This window comes from Meles meles, chromosome 13, assembly GCF_922984935.1.
Source record: "Meles meles chromosome 13, mMelMel3.1 paternal haplotype, whole genome shotgun sequence".
Lineage (NCBI taxonomy): Eukaryota > Metazoa > Chordata > Mammalia > Carnivora > Mustelidae > Meles > Meles meles.
Genome location: NC_060078.1, coordinates 68,018,790 through 68,046,049, shown reverse-complemented (window position 1 = coordinate 68,046,049; position 27,260 = coordinate 68,018,790). Strand labels below are relative to the sequence as shown.

The 27,260-nt window shown below is 38.2% G+C and overlaps 1 protein-coding gene across 10 annotated transcripts in view; it reads right to left on the bottom strand.

Moving 5' to 3' along the window:
• The window catches only part of ADD3 (adducin 3), a 126,123-nt gene that overhangs the window by 53,484 nt on the left and 45,379 nt on the right, over positions 1 to 27,260 (bottom strand). Inside the window, exon 1 of one of the 10 annotated variants that reach the window (XM_046027101.1) lies at positions 1,776 to 1,799. The exons of 8 other annotated variants lie outside the window; for them this stretch is intronic. The gene's annotated coding sequence lies outside the window, so the exon portion shown is untranslated. Of the gene's footprint in view, positions 1 to 1,191; positions 1,277 to 1,775; positions 1,800 to 27,260 lie in introns of those variants that run through there. One more of the 10 variants, XM_046027098.1, reaches the window with a different exon arrangement.

Genomic DNA, 27,260 nt, shown 5'->3' with positions numbered 1-27,260 from the left:
ATCTAGCTCAGTAGATTGAGAGCAACATTTTAAAAATGAAAAAGAACCAAAAACAGAGTATTTTCTGTGCCATAAGGGAAACTTACTTCAGAAATTAAGTGGCATGCATGTGGTTTACATACTGGGTAAGGATGCAAAACACAACTTGAAAATGTATTTTCTTGTTGAGTGATGATTAGTGAATTCTTTTCAGAACAGAATCAAGGAGTAGGGGCGCCTGGGTGGCTCAGTGGTTTAGGCCACTGCCTTCGGCTCAGGTCATGATCTCAGGGTCCTGGGATCGAGTCCCGCATCGGGCTCTCTGCTCGGCAGGGAGCCTGCTTCCCTCTCACTCTCTCTGCCTGCCTCTCTGCCTACTTGTGATCTCTCTCTGTCAAATAAATAAATAAAATCTTTAAAAAAAAAAAAAAAAAAAGAATCAAGGAGTAAACTTCTAAAATTTCTGATATACACAGTTTACTTAAAGTAAAGCTTTAGCTTTCATGTCCTTTAAAAGAATGATTCTGGGTTAACATCTAAACATTTTTCCCCCTCAATTTCAATACATCCCCTTTAGCATTTTTGGAATAGGCATGTGTCTTTACAAAGAGAATTAGGGTATTCTCAGCTGGAAAAGATCTTAGACAGCTAACCCAAATTTCCAAGTTTACAAGTAAAGAAACCAGTGTCCAACGTAATAGCCTTGATTCCCAGGCTAATTCTTTTATCTGATAGCACTAGGCTTCTACTTTATTCTTACATCCTTGTGATGTTAAAAAACGGCTAAACATAATTACTACGAAGTTTCAAAGAGGAAGCTAAACAAGGAAATGCTCACAAGTCCAAAAAGGAAGACACAATGTCACCCATGCAAGCTTTACGAAAATCTGCCATTTTCAACATTCAGCTTTGATTTCAACTGAAGTGGCTCAACTTGCTTGTACTGAATGGGTGTGTCTATTCCACAAGAGTACACGATGAACATGCACAAGAGGAAGACAACAGTACAGAAGAGATCACAGAGCACAGCCTCTCTCTCAACATGTCTACTCTGGTCAGTGCATAACTAAACACTTCACAGGCATTTAAAACACAGTCATTAAAAAAAAACCCCAATATGTGAGGGGGGAAAAAAGTTGGATCCCTTTGCAAAGAAAAAATTGCTGAATGTGGACCTCACTGAATAACCAATTCTCCCACAGTTCAACTTACCACTCACGTCACAAACTCTAGAAGAACACAGAGGCACAGACAAGGCATCGAACAGAACTTTGGGCTGCAGCCTTCCCCAACTCTTCTGACAAATACCCAACAGCAGCAGGGACAAAGCATCATTATAACAGAAATAAAGGCTCTTTAGATGCTGCCTTTTTTTATTTCAATGAACCCACTCTTACACACAAAGTTCATGCTACGATGTCTCGAAATACAGTATTGCCAGATTATGCTGTTAATGGGTCCAATAAATTCAGTGCGAAACACTAATTCAAGCATTTTTATGTTAAGTAATTAGCAGATTTAGGAAACTACCAGTGTTTTCCTTAGCTTAAATAGTCACTGTCATCCCCCAAACAATTAAAAACAACAGTTCAGTAAACTGTTTAAGGAACAAAAACAAAAAAGCAAACAAGTGAACTAACAGGAAAAAATTTAGTTGAGTGATAAAGCTACAGGCTCCTTCCCAAGAAGAACACTGCACATCACTAGCAGCTAGCACAAAACTAGCCATCTATTTTATCTCTGTTTCCCCCTAAGCTGTGCCTTATCAGTTTTACAATAGACAATCCATTACTTACAAAAAAAATTGAAGTTGCTGTAATTTCTTAAGCTGGTTTTTGTGTGGCAATTCTGATGCAATGCTGCCCTAAAAATGAACTTTGTTTTAAACAGTGAGATATCCACCCTCAGTGCGGTTAGAGCGAGGGTGGAGCCCACTCTGGGGGAAACAACACACCCAAAGCAGACTTCAGTGACAGTGAACTGCACGTTAATACTGCCACAACAATGTTCAGGGCCTCAAGAGTCAAAACTAATTGGTTAATCCTCCTCAAAGAAATGGGGGAGGGGAGGGAAGTTCATGTTTGAAGATCTGCTTTCCTGCTGTGAAATAAAATATGGGCTCATTTCTTTTTTGTGAAGAAAGTAAAGATAAAATTCAAGGTAGATCACCCAGCTCAACCAGCAGAATGTGAGGTGGAAGTGCACTACTATAAAGGAAGTCCAGCGATGCCAACTTCTAAGTTTAGCAACAGCAGCTTCTGCCTATCTCCAGTTGTTGGCAATACTGCTTACTCTAGAACTTTACTTTTGGACTATCTGGCCAAAATAGGGGATCCAATCATGAAATAAGCATTACCTACCCTTCTCTATCAATACTCTAGTTCTTCTGGTAATGCAGAAACAATAAAAAACATTCTCTTATCAACAAACTAGAGCAAGAGTTACCTTAAAAAAAAAAAAAGAATCTGATTGATAAACTTGTTTTTGGTAGAATATTAAAATACATATAAGGGAGAATTATTTTGGTGGAAATCACTAATATGCATACCAGACTTTAAAAAATTTTATAGGCATTTGTTTTTTCAAATAGTTTCATAGAGTTTTGATTTTTAATTTTTTCTGATTTATTTCCAAATAAGATATTCTGTAAGATGTATATCCGTACTGCCTAAAAAACTTGGTGTCTAAAATAATTTATCAGTTACTGAAACTGTTACCAAACATCTGGTAATTGTTCAAAGTGATTTTAATCAATACTACTTCCTGTATATGCATATTCAGACACACAACCAACAGTTTTGACTGAACTCCTATAACTCATGGAATAAAAAATAGTTTCTTTTCAGTAAAATATCCATGCATATAAAAAATAAGCTATACAATCATTTACATTGAATTCAGAACAAAGAAAAGGCTTTTGGAAAAGACCAGAAAAATATTATTTTTAATGATACATGCTGTCACATTACCCTGTGCGCCAACAGCTACTTCCTTACATTGGAACAATAAATCAGTTTGCATACTGAACATTTTGTTTTCCTTCTCTCCCCCCCTCACCCCACAATATTTTCAGAGGTAGCCTATAACAACTTCTTCCAGGATACTAGGAAGGGGGTGCTTGCTGATCTAGCCTTTTGTTGCATATGAGGTCGCTTTTACCATAAACTAAACTAACCCATTCAAAAATACTTCTCATAGTCCATGTGCCTGTTTATTTTCAACCATATGTTTAATTACGCATTGCCTGCCATCCCTTGCTCTTCTCTATCTCACCCCCAAACTGAACTCAAAGGTAGCAGTCAGATATATTTGAAGAATCCCATTTTGATACTTTTTGGATTTGCACTGCTGGAAATGTCTGTTTTCAAGTCAAACTTCACTTTCACAGCTGCAAAGGAAATGACAAGAGAGGAAAAACACAGCCAATATATATCAGCAATTAATTCCATCCACAACTGCCCAGCTGTTTGTGCATGGAAGAATCAGTCTGTTTCCTTTTGGGGCTTTCACCACTGAAAATTGATACTGCACATTCAGAGACACAAGCTGTTTGTAACATGTCAGGAATGTGCACAAGATCACACAGAGTTGAAAAGACAAAATGAAATCCAGATCTAGTTTTCTTGGGACTTGCCAGTATTATTTCATAGCTTAAAAAAAAAAAAAAAGTCATAAAAACACCTCAATCAGAGAGCAAAATAGATGAAAAAACAATCTCCCCTATGACTATTATCCTTCCAATAAAGGGGAAAATCTGCCAATGATATCAGATTTAGTATCAAGAATAGATACTCTGACTTATTGGCATAGACAAGGTGTGAGATTCTTAGGAATCCACATGCCTCCAGTATGTTAAATTCAGCCAGTACTTTTTGGACTACACAGTTGCTTGCCCAATGTGTAGTGAGTCCCTTTTAAAAAAAATCCTCATGAACGTCAAAGTTGTTGAGAACCAATGCTTTCACCACAGTGATGTGGAAAAGCAAGCTTTCCTTGGTCAGTTTGGCCATTATCTGGCACTCAGGTATACCTGTCTGTTTCAGGGATTCATGTAAATTTACCGATCCACTCTTCTAGGGTAACTCTCAAGCAATTAAATTTCTCCTTTCCTTTCCGTACCAGTTTTGTGGATTTTAAATACACACACTGTCTACTGAATGCCAGAGGCTTAATAATTAATTAAAGTACAGGCTCCCACACAACTCAAAATGTGTCCTGATCTCCCTCCCTCTACCCTTCTACTCCAATTGTATTTCAAGTATTTGTTTCATTTAAATGTCATTTTGTTATATTTTCAAACACACAGTATTGTAAAACAATGTGTGTTTTCAGTATGTAAAGTGACTTGTAACAAAGTTATTAAAGTTAGAAAAGAGAAAAAGGACATTTTTATTTTTTTTTTTAAGATTTTATTTATTTATTTGACAGACAAATCACAAGTAGTCAGAGGCAGGCAGAGAGAGAGGAGGAAGCAGGCTCCCCGCTGAGCAGAGAGCCCGATGCGGGGCTCAATCCCAGGACCCTGGGATCATGACCTGAGCCGAAGGCAGAGGCTTTAACCCACGGAGCCACCCAGGTGCCCCAGGACATTTTTAAAAGGAAATAATTCAAAACATATTTTACCTATGTTATTGGTTTTTTATATGAAATTAGGTATCCCCATGATTGAACTCATTGTTCTAAGAGCTCTCCTCTCCATTTTTGCTGCACAAGAGTTCATGTACTCTTCATACCCATACATTTTCAAGAACTTGGATGAGACACTCATCTGGGGCACCACCAGGTGCTGAGGCTTAAGCAATGAAGAAAAGGTAAGTAAGTATACTCCGCTTCAAATACGAGAGGGACATGCCTGCCCTGAGCTTCAGAATGAAGATGCTCTCAAGTGCTAGAACTCAAACCAGCACAATGAGAAGCTGTCTCCAACTAAAGTGCTGGGAAAGCACGAAATGTCATTTGTTAAAGAATGAAGAAACACAAGGCAATCAAACTTGTGGTTGACTGAAAATAAAGCACAAAACCAAAAAAAGGGGTTTTCCTTTAACAAACATCACCACATTAAGAGTATTTCTAGTGTGGGAGAGGGAGAGAAAGAAAAGTTTAATCTTTGGCTGTGGTGACATTAAATTCTAGGAATATGGGGCACCTGGGTGGCTCAGTGGGTTAAAGCCTCTGCCTTCGGCTCGGGCCATGATCCCAGGGTTCTGGGATTGAGCCCCGAGTCGGGCTCTATGCTTGGCGGGGAGACTGCTTCCTCCTCTCTCTCTCTGCCTCTCTGCATATTTGTGATCTCTGTCAAATAAATAAAATCTTTTTAAAAAATTCTAGAAATATGGTATAACTATTAGTGACTCAGAGAACCAAGGAGATGAGCTTTGCTTGGCAAGCTTCAGCTCTGAGGGACATTAAAACTAACTTGAAATGTCTATGGGAAGGAACCTCCCCATCTACAGGATCAGCTAAAGAAAGAAAAGGTCTCTCTGAGCTGTTTAAATCAGGTTAAATTCATGGTAGTCCAACTAGAGCCTGGGGTGGTGTAAAAAAAAGACTCTTCAAGTGATGAGAGGACTACTGATACAAAACTGTTGACTCATTTTACTTTATTTTATTTTAAGATTTTACTTATGCATTTGACAGAGAGAGAGAGAGATCACAAGTAGGCAGAGAGCCAGGCAGAGGGGAAGCAGGCTCTCTGCTGAGCAGAGAGCCCAATGTGGGACTCTATCCCAGGACCCCGAGATCATGACCCAAGCCGAAGGCAGAGGTCTAACCCACTGAGCCATCCAGATGCCCCTGTTGACTCATTTTAAAAGTGATTTCCCCATTCTGACAATATTTTAATATTTTGTTATTTTATTTAGATTTTCAAATTTACAGCAAATGTGAAAGAATTTGAGTAAGCACTACACAAGCCCTGTCTAGATTCACCATTAACACTATACTATACTTACTTTATCACATACCTCATCTACCCATTCCTCTATCGATTCATTAATCTGTTATTTTTGGTACATTTTGAAGTGACAGATATCCATATACACTCCCCAATACTTCAGCATTCGTATCATTAACCAGAGTTCAATATTTGCTTATGGCTTTTTTCTTTTGATACAAAATTTATATACAAAAAAATGGAGAAATGTTAAGTTTATACTTGTACAAACTCCTATCAAACATTTTCTTCACCACAGAAAGTTCCCTCATGCCCCTCCCCAGACAATCCCCTCTTTCATTTTCTCAGAGGCAATCATTACTTTGATTTTAAAGTGATTTTAGGGGCCCTTGGGTGGCTCAGTCGATTAAGCATCCAACTTCTGATTTCAGCTTAGGTCATGATATCAAGCCCTTACAACAGGTCTGTGATCAGCGATCAGCAGGAAGCCTGCTTGAGACTCTCACTCCCCGGCCCTCTGCAGTCCTCCGCCCCCCCCCCCCACCCCAATATGCTCTCTTTCTAAAATAAATATATTTTTTTTAAAGTTGATTTTAAACAACTCTAAATAGTCATGCCTTTGCAACCTCTGCGTTACAACATTCCCTACTACGTCATATAACTTGGTTGTATAAAGTGATCAGGCATGAATGAAACAGATGGAAGGAGCCTAAGAAGAAATTATAAAGTTAAAAGGAAGTGTAGACTCATCCGCTCCAATTACTCCACTTCTTAGGTGAAGGAAGCAAAACTTCAGAAGTTTTGAGTGCCTGTACCATTCAGCCAGCTGCTGGCTCAGAAGAAGACCTCTGTCACTTACAGGCTATACATCTTAAGAAAGTTCCTTGGTTTTGGTTTTTTATACTCCTTTGAGTCTTTGTTTTGTCTTATATAAAACAAGGAAAATCTTAATTCATAAAAGTTCTATGACTTAAAAGAGATAACCTTTGTAAAGTGCCTGGCTTGTAGTAAGTGATCAAAAGAAGGAAACACAAGAAGTGGAAGCAAAGTCAACAGTTCTGGGAATAGTTCAAGCATATGCCCATTCACATACTGCTTTGAAGCTTTTGTGCTTCAAAAACTATGTTTGCTCTCATTTCACATACTCAAAATAAAAACAGCAAATAAAGCATAACTCTTTATTCACTACAGAGGCAAGCAATCTTTCACGTCCAGGAAAAAAAAAAAAAAGTCTATTTGTTTTCTCTTTGCTTTTTTACTATGACAGAATTGGAGTGGTGGGGGAGGAAAACACAGACTTTCAACTTTGTGGTGACTACTTACACCAAATACACTTATATCTCTACCAGTCTTTGTATAAAGAGCTCCCTTCGCCTAGCATGATCTTCCTTTTAACCACCAAGTAAGAATTCAAGGCCAAGTTAAAATCTAACCTACTTTCCTAATCTACTCAGAACAAAATTAAAGCTTCTTCATCCTGTGTTTCCATTATGCTTTAAATAATAGCATTACAGAACTCATACCAGATGGCTGCGTCCATTAGTTTCCCTTATTTAAATGGGAGCATCTTTGTATTCCAATGCCTAGCACATGGAAACTGCCCGTAAGTGATGCTGATGGATATGCCTGGATGATGGGCACTCAGTTATGATCAAAGTAGCAACAACAACAACAAAAAACCCCACTAAGTCTAAACACTCACCAAAAAGGGAAAGCAAAGTGCCAGGAAAGTGCGGGGCAGGGAAAGGATCACAGGGCATGAAATTAAAGAGATTAAAAGTTGGGGTGTCTGGGTGTCTGCCCTCAGCTCAGGTCATAATCCCACGGTTCTGGAATAGAGCTTTGCGCTGGGCTCCCTGCTCATCAGGAAGCCTGCTTCTCCCTCTCCCACTCCCCCTGCTGCTTGTGTTCCTGCTCTCAACGTGTCTCTCTCTCTCTCCCTCTCCTTCTGTCAAATGAAAAATAAATATGAATTTTGGAACACTGAAAAAAAATAAAATTTAAAATAAATAAATACGTCTAAAAAAATAAAGAGATCGGGACGCCTGGGTGGCTCAGTTGGTTAAGCAGCTGCCTTCGGCTCAGGTCATGATCCTAGCGTCCTGGGATCGAGTCCCATATAGGGCTCCTTGCTCGGCAGGGAGCCTGCTTCTCCCTCTGCCTCTGCCTACCTCTCTGCCTACTTGTGATCTTTCTCTCTCTGTCTCTCTCTCTGACAAATAAATAAATAAAATCTTTAAAAAAAAAAAAGTTTTAAAAAAATAAAGAGATTAAAAGTCAACTATGTGCAAATTCTTGTGTTCTTGGAGAAGTAACTCCTGCCAAGCAGTAGAGTGCCAGTGGAATAATTCAAACCACTATGTGCTTTAAATACCTATCCTGTGTACCACCCACAACAACTCCATCAGGCAGTACTATAAGGTTCCTTTTATAGATGAGAAAATGGAGGCTCCAAGAGGTTAAGCATGTAAGGTCACACAACTCCTGGCAATGGAGATAAAGTAGAGAAGTGATTTTTCATTACACGTGATTTTCATAATAGGCCAATTTTACAAAGGTGTGGGCAGGCTCTGGGTTTAAGAGAACCCAGATAGGGGAGGGACAACGAAATAGCACAAGAGATTCAGCTGAGGGAGCAAAACTCAAGGGGAGAAAAAAGGCCTGGGAAAGAAAAACAAAAACAAAAACACAAACACCAAAGCTGAAACAATTAAGAGGAGTGTGAGTTCTATGTAGGTAGGACTCAACTCCATGGAACAGTCTGCCATCCTAGAGTTACGAAACCTAAGTCAGAGATGGCCCTAGAACCATAGCAGTGCTAAATCATAGTTCTTACTCTTACGGCTTCCCCCTCAAACCAACTGTTCTCAGAAGTAATAAATACAACATGGGTAACTCCTTGATAAAAATGCCAACCATGGTGTTCATGCTTCAGAAGATAATGAGAGCCCTGCCAAGTAGGTGAAATTCAACTCTTGTCTGCAGCCATCTGGCTATATTCCATAACTTCCCATTTTCTGGTTTTGCTTCCCTTGCAAAGATGGATTTGTGAACGAAGGCCTCCATGTTGAAGTTCAAAGCCTCAAGTGCCACAGCCTTCTGGCTTACCTCCAACCTAGCACGCATTACATTGACTCACAATTTTCTGTTTGCTGGTATAGCTCTCACACGTGCTGCTGAGCAACCGGCAGGCAGGGCCCCTCAGCACCTAGCATAGGGCAAGTTCAAGAAGTATTATGGATGGTAGGGGTGCCTGGGTGGCTCAGTGGGTTAAAGCCTCTGCCTTCGGCTCAGGCTTCGATCTCAGGGTCCTGGGATCGAGTCCCGCATCGGGCTCTCTGCTCAAGCAGGGAGAGCCTGCTTCCTCCTCTCTCTCTGCCTGCCTCTCTGCCTGCTTGTGATCTGTCAGGTAAGTAAATAAAAATCTTACAAAAATATATTATGGATGGTAAATGAATAATATCTTTGCCTATTTAATATCTGATAGTGATTATTTGTTAAAAGAGGTAATCCAACATTTAAAGATGAAGCAGTTACAGAAAAGGAAAGGCTGGAAATAAGTGATATATGATTAATGTTCAAAATGAGGTTTTTTGCTGGATAAAAAATAAGTCAATTGGAGAAAGACAACTATCATATGATCTCCCTGATATGAGGACATGGAGAAGCAACATGGGGGGGTAGGGGGATAGGAGAAGAATAAATGAAACAAGATGGGATTGGGAGGGAGACAAACCATAAATGACTGTTAATCTCACAAAACAAACTGGAGGTTGCTGGGGGGAGGTGGGATTGGGAGAGGGGGAGCGGGCTATGGACATTGGGGAGGGGAGGCGAACCATAAGAGACTATGGACTCTGAAAAACAACCTGAGGGTTTTGAAGGGTCAGGGGTGGGAGGTTGGGGCAACCTGAGGGTTTTGAAGGGTCAGGGGTGGGAGGTTGGGGGAACAGGTGGTGGGTAATGGGGAGGGCACGTTTTGCATGGAGCACTGGGTGTTGTGCAAAAAGAATGAATACTGTTACGCTGAAAAAATAAATAAAATGGAAAAAAAATGTACACCACATAACTTACAAAGATTGGCAAGTTAAGCCTATTAAAGCTGACATAGAAATTCAGTAAATCATTAGGTCTAAATTTTGGACAGGATCCCCATTTAAAACAAAAATTAACCAAAGTAGTGAACTTATATAATTATATATCTGAAAGTTGCCAAACTTGAAGTGAAAAAACAGCACGTGGCTTTGACTCTCCCATGGCACAATACTACCAAAAACAATGCATTTTACTAACCACCTCTTAGAGGAATACAAAGGCTACACGGGGGAAAAAGAAACATTAAAAAGTGAAGAATAAATATTTATGTGCTATTAAAAAACACACTCACAAATAATTTCTGCTTTGGGGAAAAGTCCAAAAAAAAAAAAAAACCACAGAAAACAAGTAAATGTAAATACATTATGGTCACATGACATAGACATTCATGACAAACACAATTTTTTTTAAAGATTTAATTAATTTACTTATTTATTGAGAGAGTGAGTGAGCATGCATGAGCAGAGGGAGAGGGGCACAGGGACAGAGAGAATCTCAAGACTCTGCACTGAGCACAGAGCCTAATGCGGGGCTCAATTTCATAACCCCAAGATCATGACCTGAGCTGAAATCAAGAGTTGGACACTTAACCAAATAAGCCATCCAGGTGCTTCTGCAATTTGTTAAACATACTACTGTTGCTTTAATTTGCTCCATCCAAGGATGTGGGGGACCAATGTAGGCATTTTTTAATTGCTTTTTCTAAATATGAGAAAAAAAATCTCTTTAGTTGAAAAAAATGTTTCATATTTCAAATAATTTACCCAATTTAAAAGAGCCTAAGTATTCTCATCCAAAAAATTTCTTTAAGTACTTAGCTTCAAACACTGCTATAAGACAGGTAGGTGGCCAAGCTGACACATCACATGATGTAAAGGACTAACGATCTCCTCTCAGATCAAGCTCTGGAACACATGCTCCCTATACAAGAACACCTCCTATCCTGTAAAACGAAGTTCCAAATCTCCCAAATACTACCATAAAATAGGGCAGGAGACAGGTTTAGAAATATTCTCCTCCAGTTGCACCTGCCCTCTGTGGAGAGTTGGTAGATTTGCCACCTTTCTATTCCCTTAGGCAAACTGGTAGTATGATAGGAGGTTTAATCAAAACAAAAATGAGGGACTCCTGGGTGGCTCAGTCAGTTGGGTATCTGCCTTTGGCTCAAGCCACGATCTTGGGTTCCTGGGATTGAGCCCTGAGTCGGGCTCCCTGCTCGGCAGGGAGTCTGCTTTCTTCCTCTCCCTCTGCCCCTCCACCTGCTTGTGCTCTCTCTTCCTCTCAAGTAAATAAATAAAATCTTTAAAAAAACAAACACAAAACTGGCCTATAAAACATCTCCTTAGTATTTTAAACACTTCAGTTTAGTGCTTCCTACTTTCTGCCCCCAAGAACTATCACTTTAGTTGGAGAATATCAACTTGTTCTGTGCCAAATTTTACGATTTTAGATTTTAAAAACTTACCTATAAATGTGAAGTTGGTTAAGTCAATTCATCAATAAATCTTTCCACTTCTGGTTAAATTCATTTATTCTTTTAACAATAATTCATTCAACACCTATCATGTGCTACAGCTGAGGACATAATAGAGTGGAGAATGCAAGAAATGAATGAAACATCATCCCTGATCCTAGAACACTAGCAACTTGTGGACCAGGGAAGGAAAAAGGGAGAGATAGCTTCTTAAGCAATTATATTAGCCCACTGTGTTAGTGTGTTATAACAGACATATTATGGACTTGGAGGAAAGAGCCAATTTGAAAGGTTCCTAGGAAGTTACATGTGAGCTTGGTCTTTAATGGTTTGGTGGGGGGATGATGTACAACTCTGGAAGAAAGATATGAAAAGACAATATGCTTCTTAAACTTGTATTTTAACATGTGGCTTTATTTTTAAATTTATTTTTAGAGAGAGAGTAAGAAAGTGAGTAGGAAGGTCAGAGGGAGGAGAGAATCTTAAGTAGGCTCCATGCCCAACATGGAGCCCAACACACAGCTCTATCTCATGACCCCGAGATCATGACCTGAGCTGAAATGGAGGGTTCGGATGTTTAACCAACTGAACCACCCAGGGACTCCAACAAGTGGCTCTACTTTAAACAAAAGCATCACAAATGGCAAGTAATATACAAGGAAAATAAAAATTGTCACTAGTTAACAATCTACAATGGTTTGTATAATTTAAACTACAGGAACCCTACAATCTACTAGCAAGCCATACAGTTTTGTGTCATGAGCTTTTGCTTTCATCCTAATCTTCTGACTTGTACACTAAGAAAAGAATATCAAAAGCCATTTATATCCTTTCTTGGAATAATGTTTGTTCTTACACTGCACTAACCAATGACTTAGAAATAATTAAGACCAATTATTTTGAAGCCAGTCTAACTGTGACCTGCCACCACATCCTCATGGAAAAAGGAATAAGAATGTTATAGGTTAATACCAAAGTCAGTATACAAAGATACAGTCAACCTGGAACAGGTATACCATCACTCTATGGGCTCAAATCCTTAAAGGTATCAAGTACAAGGACAGTAGATTTAATCGGAGAGGGCTGGGAAGAAAAAGAAAAACACAACTAATCACAGGCACTGTGTTTGTAAGTCGTCTCAATTTTCAAGTTCAAGGCTCAGAAAGATGTTGATACATATGCGAAAGGTTACTTTTGTGGGCTAATCTGACAAAAATAAAAGGAACGCCACATTAAATTTCCAAGAACAGATCACCCATTTTGATCAGATTACTATCGATGTGAAAATGACTTAAGGTTAACATTTAAGACAGGTTTCCACATGAAAGTACACATAAAGAACAAATCTTCCATTTTATGAATAATATGAGGATCATTAGTTACAGCACACACTATGCGACAACCTAAGTGAAAAATACCTAAATCGGAGAAATCAAGGTAGGATTATTTATATCATGTGAATCCTTTAAAGACTGCCAGGTTCTTTTAGATAGTAATCTTCCCTGTGTTTAACACATTTTACTGGGATGCAAGAGCCATGTGTACTTTATATTCATGAATTCACACCTATAATACTAAGCTCTGACAAAGAAAAAAACAAAAACATAAACAAAACCTATTGCAAAATGTTCAGACTGAGAGGTTTGATCCTGCAGTAGGAATTTCTCAGTGAAACACATACCTTTCGACAGTGTATAAATAACTTTCTCAGACTATTTAGGGAAAAGGAACATAACAACAAAAAAAAAACCTCATGAGAACTGCTCCTGAGCCTTTGAGAAGGGAGTTGACGAGAGCAGTACAAAAACTGGGTGGAGGAGGGCAAAGGCAGAGCTAAGAAAGCAGATGAAGAGACTTCCTGAAGGGGCCAAGAGTGACAAGAGGTGAGGATCCAGTAACTATGGCAGCAGCATGAGGCCTGGCACACCAACAGGGAGCTATGTGGCTTACTTCAAGGGGGTGGAACACTGAACAAGTGAACAATTTTGATTTTGTTTAACTGAAAGGCTGCTGTGCAATCCTACGAATGGGAAAAAGTAAAAGGAGTGTTTTTCCAATATAGAAAGTTAGGATGTAATAAATGGCTATCACTTGAAAAAATATGAAACAAAAGAGAATACCTTATATGAAAATGAAAAATTGAGAACTGTGAGGAAAGCAATATAAAGTCTATGTAAACCCAGAGCTGCATTATTTATTGATTGTCACGACAAAGCTTTTCATCCTGTAGACTATGCCATCCTTCAAACAACAAGATCCCCATAAAGCACACTGACAAGAATGTTGGGGTGTGTGAATCAGTCTAAGGTTTTTCTTCACTCCAACTTTCAATCTGGCAGCTTATGGAAACAATTCTTAATGGCTTTTTTAAAACTCACTCCAAGACAAGCAGGACTGTGACTCCTGTGGGCTATTTCCAAGTTGCCAAGTCATTAATCTAAAACAGCTCTCAACCCCTTTAAACTGATTCCTGCTGGTCCAATATAATAAATGATATGGTGTTTTAAATAAAAAGGAGGGAGAGGGAAGAAAGAAGGCCCAAACCAGTACCTCTGGAGTTACTTTTAAGCTTAAAAAAAAAACAAAAAACCCTGGAAGCCATATAAGATAATACACATTTACTACTATATTTTTCAATCATGTGCCTGGAAACTACAGAAAGGAGTTTGGAAAGACCTTCTGCCAGAAGCAAATTATCTTCTTCAAATTCAAGTTTAAACAGTTATTACCTTTGTTACACTCCCAGAAATGAAAGCTTAAAAAAAAAAAAGATATATTTCAAAGTGTTTGCAGATAATTTATTACATCAATCAAATCTGTTCATTCCTGTAAGCATTAATACCTTCCTACAGGAATAGGAAAAAAGGACATTGTGCATTCAACAAGTGCTTGCCTTTGCTATGACACAAAGGTCAAGATGCACCTTATAAGTCAGTAAGCAATCAGTGCACCTAGAACAATGTTTTCAGTATCGTCAGAACACAGCAACCAGCTGTAGCTTTAGAGTTTGGGATCATTGGTTTAAAAACAAAGATTTGTAGCTAGGACTCAAAAGAGGAATCTAAACATGCGAATCTTTCTCAATATAAAGCCATTATAGAGATCACACCATTATTAGGAAATACTCATGGAAATACTTTTATTTCAGTAATTTCCAAAATAACTAGAGTGCTTAAAATTTACGAAGGAATCCTAATCATAGTCATAGTCAATTTATTAGGATGAGTAAGATCAGAAGCAACAAATAAAAGTTGCTTGGTTTTCTGAAGATGATGAGCTCAATGTTGTGAAGGAAAAACTGCTAAATTAGAAAGCAGATTTTCCTCAAGTCATAAGTTACGGGGGTGGAGACTTCTTTCAACAAGGCAGGGAGTTGTTATAGATCCCTACCATACACATACACATAAATCCAGAATTTTAAAGGATAATAATCCTCAGTTAAAAGGTAGACCAAAAAATCTAACCACCAACAGAAGGAATTAAAAAGCGCACACATAGAGACAAAAACAAAACAAAACAAACAACAAAAACCACACACACATACACACACACACACACACCCCAACATGGTCCAAAAAGTCTTAAGCCAAGAGAATAACGAAGTGGTCTTAGGTTGGTAGCACTCTTGACCCCCCACAAAAAGGGAACATAAATTATGTCTGGAGAAAGGTGCTCTCAAAACAGACCGCCTAATGATTTCCACAGATAAAATTCTGCCAAGTTAAAAATTCAAAATTACAAAGCACATGAGTCACAAGCCACATTAAGCAAAAATCAGCAGAAACAACAGAAAACAGAATTTGATACCTCCCTCTAAGAACTGCAGACAACGGAAAACTAAGACACAGAATATAAGTGTTTTTCACAATGTTCAAAATCCTTAAAGATAGAATTGGAAGCATGAGAAACAAGATGTTATAAAGGAAGATCAACGGAGCTGAAAAACTAGAGAATAATGGAAAAAACTTAGTGAATGGATTAAACAGAGTAGACCAGACCCACATAGAAAGAATAAACTGGAATCTAAATTTGAAAAAAACTAGTCAGAATGGCAGAGAGACAAAGAAATGGAATGTTTAAAAGAGAGTCTAAAAAAGCAGGGATGCCTGGGTGGCTCACTCTGGTTAAGCCACTGCCTTCGGCTTGGGTCATGATCCCGGAGTCCTGGGATGAAGTCCTGCATTGGGCTCCTTGTCCCGTAGGGAGCCTGCTTCTCTCTCTGCCTCTGCCTGCCACTCTGCCTGCTTGTGCTCTCTCTCTCTGACAAATAAATAAAATCTTAAAAAAAAAAAAATAGAAAGAAAGAAAGAAAGAGAGAGCAAAGAGGTCCAACATACATACCAGAGTTTCTAAAGAGGAAACAATTGGGAAGAGGTCGTATTTGAGGAAATCACAGCTAGGAACTTCAGAGACAAATCACCTACAAAGGACTGTTAATTACATTTGCAGTAGACTTCAAAAGAAAAAAAGTCCTAAGACATAGAAATAATAGTGCTGAGAGAGGATAACAGTCAGCCGAGAACTGTAAATCAAACAGAACTATCACAAGTAAAAACAAAAAAACAAAACAAAACAAAACAAAAAGAAAATACTGTCTCACTAAAGGGTCCTATAAATTCATTAAAGAAACTTGTAAAGGATGAATTTCAGAAAACTTTAAGTTAGAGGAATGGAAATGGAAGACGAAAGAAAATGGTATACAAGTGAATAATTTTTAAAATACCATATAAAATAATAGCAATAACAAATGTAGAAGGTTAAAAAAGTGGAACTAAAATCCTGATCAATAATATCACATAAGATGGAAATGGAGAATGAGAGTTAAAGTGTTTTAAGATCCTTGGATTGTTGGGCGCCTGGGTGGCTCAAAGGGTTAAGCCTCTGGTTTTGGCTCAGGTCATGATCTCAGAGCCTGCTTCCCCTTCTCTCGCTCCCCTGCCTCTCTGCCTACCTGTGACCATTCTCTCTGTCAAAATCAATCAATCAATCAATCAATCAATCAATCCTTGAATTGTTCAGAAGGGGAGAAAGAACTATTGACTTTAGAGTGACAAAACGTCAATCAAAAGATTATTCAGAATATATTTTAAATATCACTTAAAAAAAAAAAAAAAGACAACCTGTTTATTAGTAAAAGAGCTGAACAGGTACTCCCAAAAGAGAATGTCCAAATGACCAATAAATGAATGAAATGCCTGTCATCATTAGTCATCGGGGATATAAAAATTAAAACCATGAGGAGATACGCTATCTACCTACCAGTATGGTTAATATGAAAACAAAAACAAACTGTTAATACCAAGTACCGGCAAGGATGTAGAGAATCTGCAACTCTTCAACAGTACAAATCCTTATGTCAATTAGTACGAGTATTTTGGAAAGTTTCTTGGCATTATCTATGAAAGCTGGACACACACATGCCCTGTAATCTAGCTACACCTCTCTCAGGAATACATTCAACAGATGCGCACACGCACACACACACACACACACACACACACACATATACGAACCTAAATTTATATATATGTGTGTGTGTATACATATAAAAGAATACTAAAAAATATTCAAGGCAAATTAAAAAAAAAAGATTTCATTTATTTGAGAAAGCGAGATAGCAAGCTTGAGTGGCAGGGAGGGGCAAAGGGAGAGGGAGAAGCAACCTCCTCTCTGAGCAGGAGCCTGACATGGGGACACAGGGCTTGGGGCTAGATCCCAGGATTCTGAGATCATGACCTGAACCTGAGCCGAAGGCAGACATTTACCTGACTGAGCCACCTAGGCACCCTGAGAATTAATTTTTTAACAACCCAAAACGAGAAACATCTGAATGACCATCCACAAAAAGGATAGATTATTGTACATTCATAACAAGGAACACACAATAATCAGATAAACTATGGCTATGATTGCAAAAAGATGGATGAACTTCGCAGAAAAAAATATTGAGCAAAAAAAGCCAGATACAAAAGAGCAGATACTGAATGATTCAATTTATATAATACTCAGAAGCAGACAACACTAACCTATGAGGTGCGCCAAGATTATACCATGCAAGGAGGAGATAATGCCCAAGAAGGCAGGCACATCAGGGTGTTTCTGGTCTTGATCTAGGTGATTATTATACAGGCACATCAGGGTGTTCCATGTCTTGATCTAGGTGATATTATACAGTGTGTTCATTTGAACACACCTGTCAAGCTCTAGCTTATAATTTGTGTACTTTTCCATAGGTCTATTAAACTTATATTTAGTAGTTTACCTAAAAAAAAAAATTAAAATAGTCTACGAAAGAGAGAAAAGTTTTCCTTTTCTTCTGTAACAAGAGCTTATAACTTGATGCTACCTTTTCTGTTGGCTAGGTTAGCTTTCTGGAAAAACTTAAATCCACAGCATTTCCCTAACCTGAACTCTTTAAGAAGTAATCCAAGTTCTCTCACACATGCTGAATTGTATAATTCCTATAAAAACAAGAACAAATTGGGGCGCCTGGGTGGCTCAGTGGATTAAGCCGCTGCCTTTGGCTCAGGTCGTGATCTCAGGGTCCTGGGATCGAGCGCCGCATCGGGCTCTCTGCTCCACAGGGAGCCTGCTTCCTCCTCTCTCTCTGCCTGCCTCTCTGCCTACTTGTGATCTCTTTCTGTCAAATAAATAAATAAAATCTTAAAAAAAAAAAAAACAAGAACAAATTAAGTAACCCATGTAATTTTAACTATTCAGCAGGGAGGAATAAATTGAGAGATTCTCAAACAGAATTTAGGTCTCAAATCAGTACACTACATACTCCACTTCTTCACATTAACAATAGAAAGAACAGACTGAAATGTACAGTGTAGCTGAGAGGATCACAATGTTCAAATACCGGTCCACAGCAATGTTAAGTATTAACACATTCCATTGTCTGACCTACTCAACAGCTTCTCCCATCTTCAGAATGCGCTATTTTTCAGTGAGTAGAAACATTCCCAAATCATTTAAATATAAATTGGGACTCACAGTCATTAAAAAATTAAGACATTGTTCAAAACTAAGTAATTATGTAAAATAAAAGCAAAAACTGTAATTACTAATGCACAATTAATCAGGAATTCTACCCCCCGCCCCCCATCACATGCTCTCTGCTGGGTTAAGATTCTGAAATTCCCATTTGAAACCACCACATGGGGCACCTGGGTGGCTCAGTAGATTGGGAATCTGCCTTCGACTTCGGACTCTTGGGACTGAGTCTTGTGTTCGGCTTCCTGCTCAGTGGGGAACCAACTTCTCCCACTCCCCCACTTGTGCTCTCTCTCTCAAATAAAATAAAATAAAATTAAATTAAATTAAATTAAACCAACATATTTCAGGGTTACACACTCTTGCCCTATCGTAAGAATTTTCTGGATTCTTACTGCACAGAAATATCACATTTATGTTATCTTACTTTTGCTTAACACTGTTTTATCTCATGGTCCAAGAATCTGATAGAGAATGTGACATTAAAATCTATCTGTTGGTAGAATGCGACTTAAGAGCAAAGGCTCGGGAAGGATTTCCAGGAAAAAAAGTGGAAAATCAAGACTCATTTACTAACTTACTAAAATTGCAAATTTCTGTGGTACACTTCATACTTTCAAATATATAAAGAACAGATATGTATTCTCAATAATTAAAAACCTAAGAGCAAGCAGAACTGGGTTCCAGTTCTAGTTCTAACTCTGATTCTAACTCATAGCATGATTTTGGCCAAGGTACTCAGTCTTTCTGGACCTCAGTTTCCTCAACTACAAATGAGAAGACAGAATGGGATATCAAAGATTTCATACAATGCTAACATTTTATGGTGAGTCTGCTGAAGAAAAGTATTGCAGACTTTTACATCCATTTACATGGGTGATTATACTACCTAGATAAACACAGTTCAAGCAAAAGAAAGAGCAAATAGTTAGTCCTTCATTAGCCAGTCTATTTGTTATGGAAGATCTTTAAGCAAATGGATATTTCTTTTTCCTCTACAAGTGCTTGTATTCCATCTATGTATTTGCTTTTATGTGCCCTGTAGACAAACTCTGTGAAATACAATACCAATTTGCTTCCTTCCTTACAAAAGTAGTTCTTTGAAGGTGCTCTCATTTTACGTTCCCAAAGGCTTGACTCTAGTCAGTTCCCTCACTTAGACTTCTCCAAGACCAACCAGCAGTAAGAGGAAAAAAATACAATCCTTTTCTAGATGGTACTACACCAATAAAAGTGCCACTGAATAAGTCAGCTCGTAAGCCCTGCTCACTATCTACACTGTCAGGAAGCCATCAACACTACCTGCATCTACCCTGGCTACAGTATGTGGCTTTGCTTGATGAGCCCCACCATCTGGAACAATATGGCTTCATCCTTTTTTTTTTTTAATGATTTATTTATTTTAGAGAGAGACTGTGCAAGTGGGGATGGGGGGAGAAGAACAGAGGGGGAGTGGTGGGCGGGGAGAGAATCTCAAGAAACTGTGCTGAGCAAGGAACCCAACCTGGAGCTGGATCTCAGGAGCCTGAGATCATGACCCAAGCCGAAACCAAAAGTCGGACACCCAACCGACTGAGCCAGTCAGGTGCCCTTGGCTTCATCTTCTTTTCATCTTTCATATTATATAGTACGTCTTTGAGAGTAATGGACACTAATAGGAGAGACAACTGCATTTTGTGCTAACAGACCTCAGGCTCCATGAATAGCAAAAATGCTGGAAAGACCTTAAAAGGTCATCTAGTCCAATTCTCTCTTAGCACTTGTGAGAATTCAGAGGTCCCTAAGGTCACTAACTAAGGTCACACAAAGAACTTACCTCCTGACTTCAGGCCAGTAGTTTTTCCACTCCATCACAGTTAAAGTTGCCGCTTAGGAGAGAAATGTTCAAACTGGAATCCTCTCTTCTATGGAACATGTTACATTCCTCTGTATCACCAATGAAACATTACACTTCAACTGAGATGTCAGAAACATTTTGAACCTGTCTGACCAATGTCAGAAATGAAGTTGTGCTAATGTACATAACCTACTAGTGTACTAAACTAAAACAGACACTAGAGTATAAAATTTCAAGGAAGGAAGGAGCTCTGGGTAATATTGTTCCAGTGGCAGTCAAAGATGTTTAGGGTGGTTAGATGAAAGAAATAACATCCTGAGGTTCTAAAACTTTGAGAGTAAAATTGTGGGATGGTTAGAATATAGAGCAAGTATTTAATTCTTTGTAAAGGAATTATGTGGTTTATAAAAAAAATAAATAAATAAAACTGCCACTTCAATTACAGCGCTAGTCTAAAACATTCAAATGCTCTTGGGATCTTCTTTTAAAAATTTATTCGGAGGAGGTTTCTCCTTGTCATTCAGTTTTTGTAGCACACACACACCCATGTTTAATTCACTAACTATAACCTAATATTTAACCATTGTTCACATTCTTATCTGGGCACATATCCAACCTCTTCCTCCATGAAACACTAGAATAAACTTTAATATACTAGAAAATTAGAAAAATTAAATGACCAGGAGAGAAAGCAAATGCATTTTCACACAAAGTACAGGATACAGCTGTGATCTGTCAAGCTTAGAGACTATCTCCTTAACTACAACAAAATTACAGGACCCTCCTAAACTGAACAGGAAGTAGTAATCTAAAAAAACGCAAATGTTCCCAAGCCCCAATTCTATTCCCTTCACTTCTCATTCCCAGCACATGCTCACCCTTTGACCAGGCCTGTGTAATACACCCAATTCAAATAGCCCTGATGAAGTGTCAGTAAACCTATGGATGACAAGTATTTTGAGAGTCCAAAGAATAACCTTTAATCATGATGCTCCCAAATTAAAAACCTGTGTTGGCTGTACTCTTCTGAAGAAACAGGTTTTAACAAAAATGACAAAACCTACCTTGGCTCTTAAGAAGTCCATTTTTCTATGTATGATCCTTAGTCTCCCATTTCTGAAAGTTGTTTCTTTTTTTTTAAAGATTTATTTATTTGACAGAGATCACAAGTAGGCAGAGACGCAGGCAGAGAGAGGAAGCAGGCTCCCTGCTGAACAGAGAGCCCAATGTGGGGCTTGATCCCAAGACCCTGAGACCATGACCTGAGCGAAGGCAGAGGCTTTAACCCACTGAACCACCCAGGTGCCCCTGAAAGTTGTTTCTATGGTAGCAAAAGATAACTTAAAAAATCCAGAATTTCCTTTTCTATCCTTTGCAGGATACTATGTAAACTCATAAACATCAAGAACCTTACCCAAGCCCAGGCTCTCATAATGGAGCTAACATGTGACTTACAGATTGTAATTTAAAAAGATAGAAGTCAAGCAAAGAAGCAGCAAGACCATGTTCTAGGCATTAGAAGTCACATGAGCAAAAGCAGGAGGGCATGTGGGACCAACAATAATTTAAGAGCATGACAGATCATTCCTACAACTCCATGTTAAGTCAGTTAGCTGGATACTTAGATGTTTATTAGCGGTGCTCCCTTTAAATCAACAGGAGATCATATTCAAAGTGGTAGTTCTACCTACATATAAGAGAGGCTCAAAACAAAGGAAACTGTGATATGCTCAAATGGGTGTGTTTACAGAAGAGAGGAAGTGGTGAGCATTCTAACCAAGAAAACATTGTAAAAATCACTTTCAAAATAATACCCCTTTCAATCTTTCGCTTATCCCATCTTACCTTTTCAATCAATTGGAGCAGAGAAAAGCAGTGTTGCCTTGGTTCTCACAAAGTACTATCACCATGGGTCTAACTATACAAAAACAGAGCTAACTCTCAAATCATCTTGGGAAGTCACCAGACAGTCACCATCTTGTCAATTAGATGGTATATATTAGAAATGAAAAGAGAAGCTGTACAGAAAAAGCAACAAAAGGACATATGGAGTGGCGCCTGGGTAGCTCAGTCCTTAAGCATCTGCCTTCCGCTCAGGTCATGATCCCAGGGTGCTGGGATGGAGTGCAGCATCGGGCTCCCTGCTCAGTGGAAGCGTGCTTCTCCCTCTCCCACTCCCCATGCTTGTATTCTCCCTCTCGCTGTGTCTATCTCTGTCAAACAAATAAATGAAATCTTTAAAAAAAAAAAAAAGGACATATGGAATAGAGAGAAGGAACTCTTTCTGTGGCAGGCTCCACAATTTATGAACAGCTGAGAAATTTCCTTTTCACAGGAAAAGGAGGACTTCTTAGTCCATATTAAAGTGGAAATGACAAAAACTATATCACACAGAAAAAAAAAAGGTGTTTCCTGAAGGGAGAAGACAGTACTGCCTTATTTGAACACACATACATACACACACACACAGGAAAAGCAAAACACATGCAGACAAGAAGAAAAAAATCCTTTTCAAGAGATAAAAGATAAAATAACTAAATCAAGAAAATGTTTTATGGTAGAAGTTAGCCTCAGTGGGACAATCACTTTGTCCCAGTGGGTGATCTCAAGTGCAAACAGACTTAAGGGAAATAATAAAACATATTTGCACTTCATATTCATGCAGGGCTGCTTATTGCTATTTTAATAAATATCTTGTTTCAGCTTTTCTTCCACATGCACACAAAAAGAGCCTAATCTGTTTCATCACTCACTTATCACTATTTCATATAATTCAGATTATTTCGAAGTATTAATGCTTGAATGGTTCATTCTTTAAAAGACACTGATTCTTAAGCAAACTCCTTCATTCTACAGAAAGGATTCTGGCAATGCCTGCTAAGTGCTAGACATCAGTTCGTGTTAGGCACACAGCAGAGAACAAGTTTCCTGCCCTCAAGGACCTTACGTTACTCACAATTGTGAAAGACAGCTTTTAAAAATCCCTTTGCCTACTTTTGCTTTACTGACTAGGCCAGTGGATTTCAAACTTTACAGTTTTTACAGCAAATCAGAATCACATGAGGAGCTTAAAAAAAAAAATTCCAGTACCCAGACTGCACCCCACACCATTTAAATCAGGATCTTGGGGGTAAGACTCAGATATTAGTATTTTTCAAGTTTCCTAGATGACACCAAAGAACAGTGTATCAGAGTACTAATGAACTAGATCACTGGTTCTCCACTTTGGGCCTCTGAAGGAATGAAGAATATAAAGAATCCCTAGAAAGAAAATAATGAATCCCTAGAAATAGATTCCTCTATCTTCTCCCTATCATACCAATCAAGTCAAAAGGTTCGCTGGGGGCAGAGGACAGTTTACTCTGTGGGGAGGTGAGAGGTACTTACTTGCTATTCACAACAGTACTTTCCTTTCCCCATTTCTCACTTAGCCAGTAGTACTTTCCCCATTTCTCACCTTAGGCTAATGAATATAATCTCCGCAGAGGGGGCTTTCGAGCATATCATTTCTGTCTCTAGCCTGAGTAATCTAGGCTACACAAAGTGGGGACAGAATAGTCATCCTGAGATATGTGGACACATATGAAGCATATAGGGGTGCTTCCATAGTGTAATAATCAGAGCCTAAGATTTTAATTGTTTAAAATATTCTGCTTATTATATTATTTTTTAAATCTTAGGGTCAAAAAGTCACACTAGGGTTGAAATTAGCAAGAATGGGTTAGGCACCATTACTCAAGTATATGTTTGAAGAATCAAATAATCCCATATCAAGATGTTTTGGTTCTCAGTGGGAAAAATACAGACAGGCATTAGGAAATGCCCTAACTCAAAGGTAAATAGTACTAATGATGTTGTGGAATTAAGGAACATAAACCAAAAAACTAATAAAAATTGAAGTCCTTTATAGAACAAAATATAGTCCCTTAAATTCCACATTTCTATACAAGTTTATTTACAAAGCAATTTAAATCAATTAGCAAAAGCAAAATGGAACTCAATTTTCCCCCACGAAAGGACATTCCCTGAATTCAAATATATCATTAAAAATTAAAAGTTTATGTACAAAACTCTAAAGAATTCCCATTCTGGACCAACACAGGTATGTCACGGATCCCTTCCTTCCTGGTTGTTTTCATCTCACAGATGAATCACAGGTATTTCTCAGTATTTATACCATGTGTGGGAATATCCACCATACCGAGTTTTCAGTATACCACTTTTCTCTTCTATGTGAGTGTTTTAGGCTGATTTCATGGGTGATCGGAGTTCTTTGGTAGGTAATCAGCTCACTTTAGGCTACAGGTTGAAACGGTGCCTCCTCCTACTTCCCTGCCATCTTGTCTCCCCCTACATGAGTACTTTAAATGCTTAGAGCAAGTCCCATCATTATGTTCCAAGGATATCCTTGAAAAGTATAATCCATGATTAAAAAACAATGTAAAAGTAACATCATACACAAAGAGAAAATACAAAATCCCCATTTCTAAGAAGGCAGAACTGTTCATTATAGTGTATTGCTTGTTAATAATACATTTAATGTCTTTTAACATGTAACGTTTACATATATAGTTCAACACGTTACAAAGACTACCTTCCAAGTTTAAAACATCCGTCTCTGATCCATGAATACAACAATGAACGATTTAGTGGTGAAAAACAAAAAACACCTCTTGATTAAGTAAAAACACTTTCCTGCATCTTTTTGAAGGAAGGAGAATTTTCCAGAGCAAGTATTAAGGAAAATTACTGGCAATTATATTTGATACATAGCAATAATGTAATATATTCAACAGAGAAAAGTTTGTTGTCACAGAATATCCAGTTTAAAAAGTATAAATGGAATAGGTAGGGAAGAGGAGAATTGGGGTTGTGAGGGAAGAATATAAGAGTATCACAGATTTCTTAAGAAAAAGTGTCAACTGACACTTAACCTCACCCACCTCTTATCAACAAAGGCATCAAAAGATTTTACAACCGAAGGAACTCCTGAGGAAATCATTGGAAACTGCTAATAACCCAGTGTTTCCTTATACCACTGACTACAGAAATCCAAACAACCTTCTAGTAAAGATATGGGTCTGAAAAGAATCGAAGTAATCTGATTATAATTCCATATTCCCACTAGGATAGCCACTGTCCAAATAATCCCCTTGACGGTGTAACACCACCAATCAAAAGAAAGGGTTCTCCATTTGCTCTAGAGGCATGGTGAGGGCACCTCTGAGGAAGGCAGACTTCAAGTATCTTCAAGTCTCAATTGGTAGGAGTTGGGGATAGAGATCTTGGGTTTTAAATTCATGCCAGTAGTTTCACATTCAATACTTCTGTGAATCTATTCAGTGTTGACTAGACAAAAAAATCCACTTTTGTCCATTTTCCATTTCCTTCTGTTAACTCTTGGTTAAAGCAAATTAACACTCTGAACTATGAAGTTGATTTCTCACTCTCTACTCCAAGTCCCAGAATTACTTTGCAAAAAAATTTCATTTCTTCCCAAAACGTAAGTTAAAGTATTCTTCTATTTCTAAAAATTATGTCTACTGTTGCTTGTGATGGGGGAGGGGGGCACCCTCAACTTAAGCTGGGCTGTCATCTTCAAAATAACTTTAATTCCGGGGGTACCTGGGTGGCTCAGTGGCTTAAAGCCTCTGCCTTCAGTTCAGGTCATGGTCCTAGGGTCCTGGGATCAAGGCCCGCATCGGGCTCTCTGCTCAGCAGGGAGCCTGCTTCCTCTCTCTCTCTGCCTGCCTCTCCACCTACTTGAGATCTCTGTCAAATAAATAAGTAAAATCTTTAAAAACAAAACAAAACAAAAACTTTAATTCCCAGTATAAAAGGAGATAAAGACTAAATTTTTAAATACTTGCTGGTTCTCACTTACATTTTCCAGATTTTTATAAATATTTTATTTATAATATATAATTTATATTTATTGGATTTATATATATAAATTGACCATTAAAAAATCAATTGTTTAGAAAACATAACATTCAGTCAGGAACAGAAAGTTTACATATGCAAAATGAAAGTAACTCTGATATGCAATTTATTCATGGAACTATGTATTAACATACATTTGAGGTTCATCAGAACTCTTCTTGAATTATGTCAGCTCAAGGATTAAGGCTTCCCTTCTAACCCTAAACGTTGGAACTGGGGGAAGGTGACAGTTACGCAGCTAGTCATCTCACCAAGAACACCTGGAATTGTGATGTGATTTTGGATTAATGTCCTTACGTACTCATAAAAATCTGTTTGCAATTTAAGAGTCTTCAGGTCATAAACTCATATACACTACCACAGGCATTATATTGGTCTGCATGTTCAGTTAGGCCCAAAGCTTTCATAGTGGTTAGCATAGATTTATAGTAAGTGTTCATTTTACAGTCTCATTCCATTAAGAAAACTGGCACAATGGGCTTTTATGTCATCTAATGAAACATACTGTACAAAGAAAGTCTAGATTAGAAAATGGTTACACAGCCCCTAGATGTATAATGCCTTCCAGGTTACAAAATACTTTTCTATTATTTCATCTTCTGCTCAAAATAACTCTATAAATTATACCTCCATTATATAGACTAAAAATCCATCAAGGACACAGAGTTAGTAAATGGCAGAATTAGGACTGGAATCCAAGTTTTTTTTTTTTTAATTAATATATTATGTATATTAACTTGTTTCAGGAGTATAGGCTTGTGATCATCAGTCTTACACAGCACCCAGTGCTCACCACAACACATACTTCCCCAATGTCCATCGCCCAGCCACCTCATCCCTCCCATTCCCTTCCCTTCACCAACCCTCATTTCTTTTTTCTAAGATTCAGAGTCTCTCATGGTCTGTCTCTCTCTCAGGTTTCATCTTGTTTCATTTTTTTCCTCTCTTCCCCTATGATCCTCTGCCTTGCTCCTTAAATTCCACGTATCAGTGAGATCTTATGATAATTGTCTTTTTCTGACTGACTTATTTCACTTGGCATA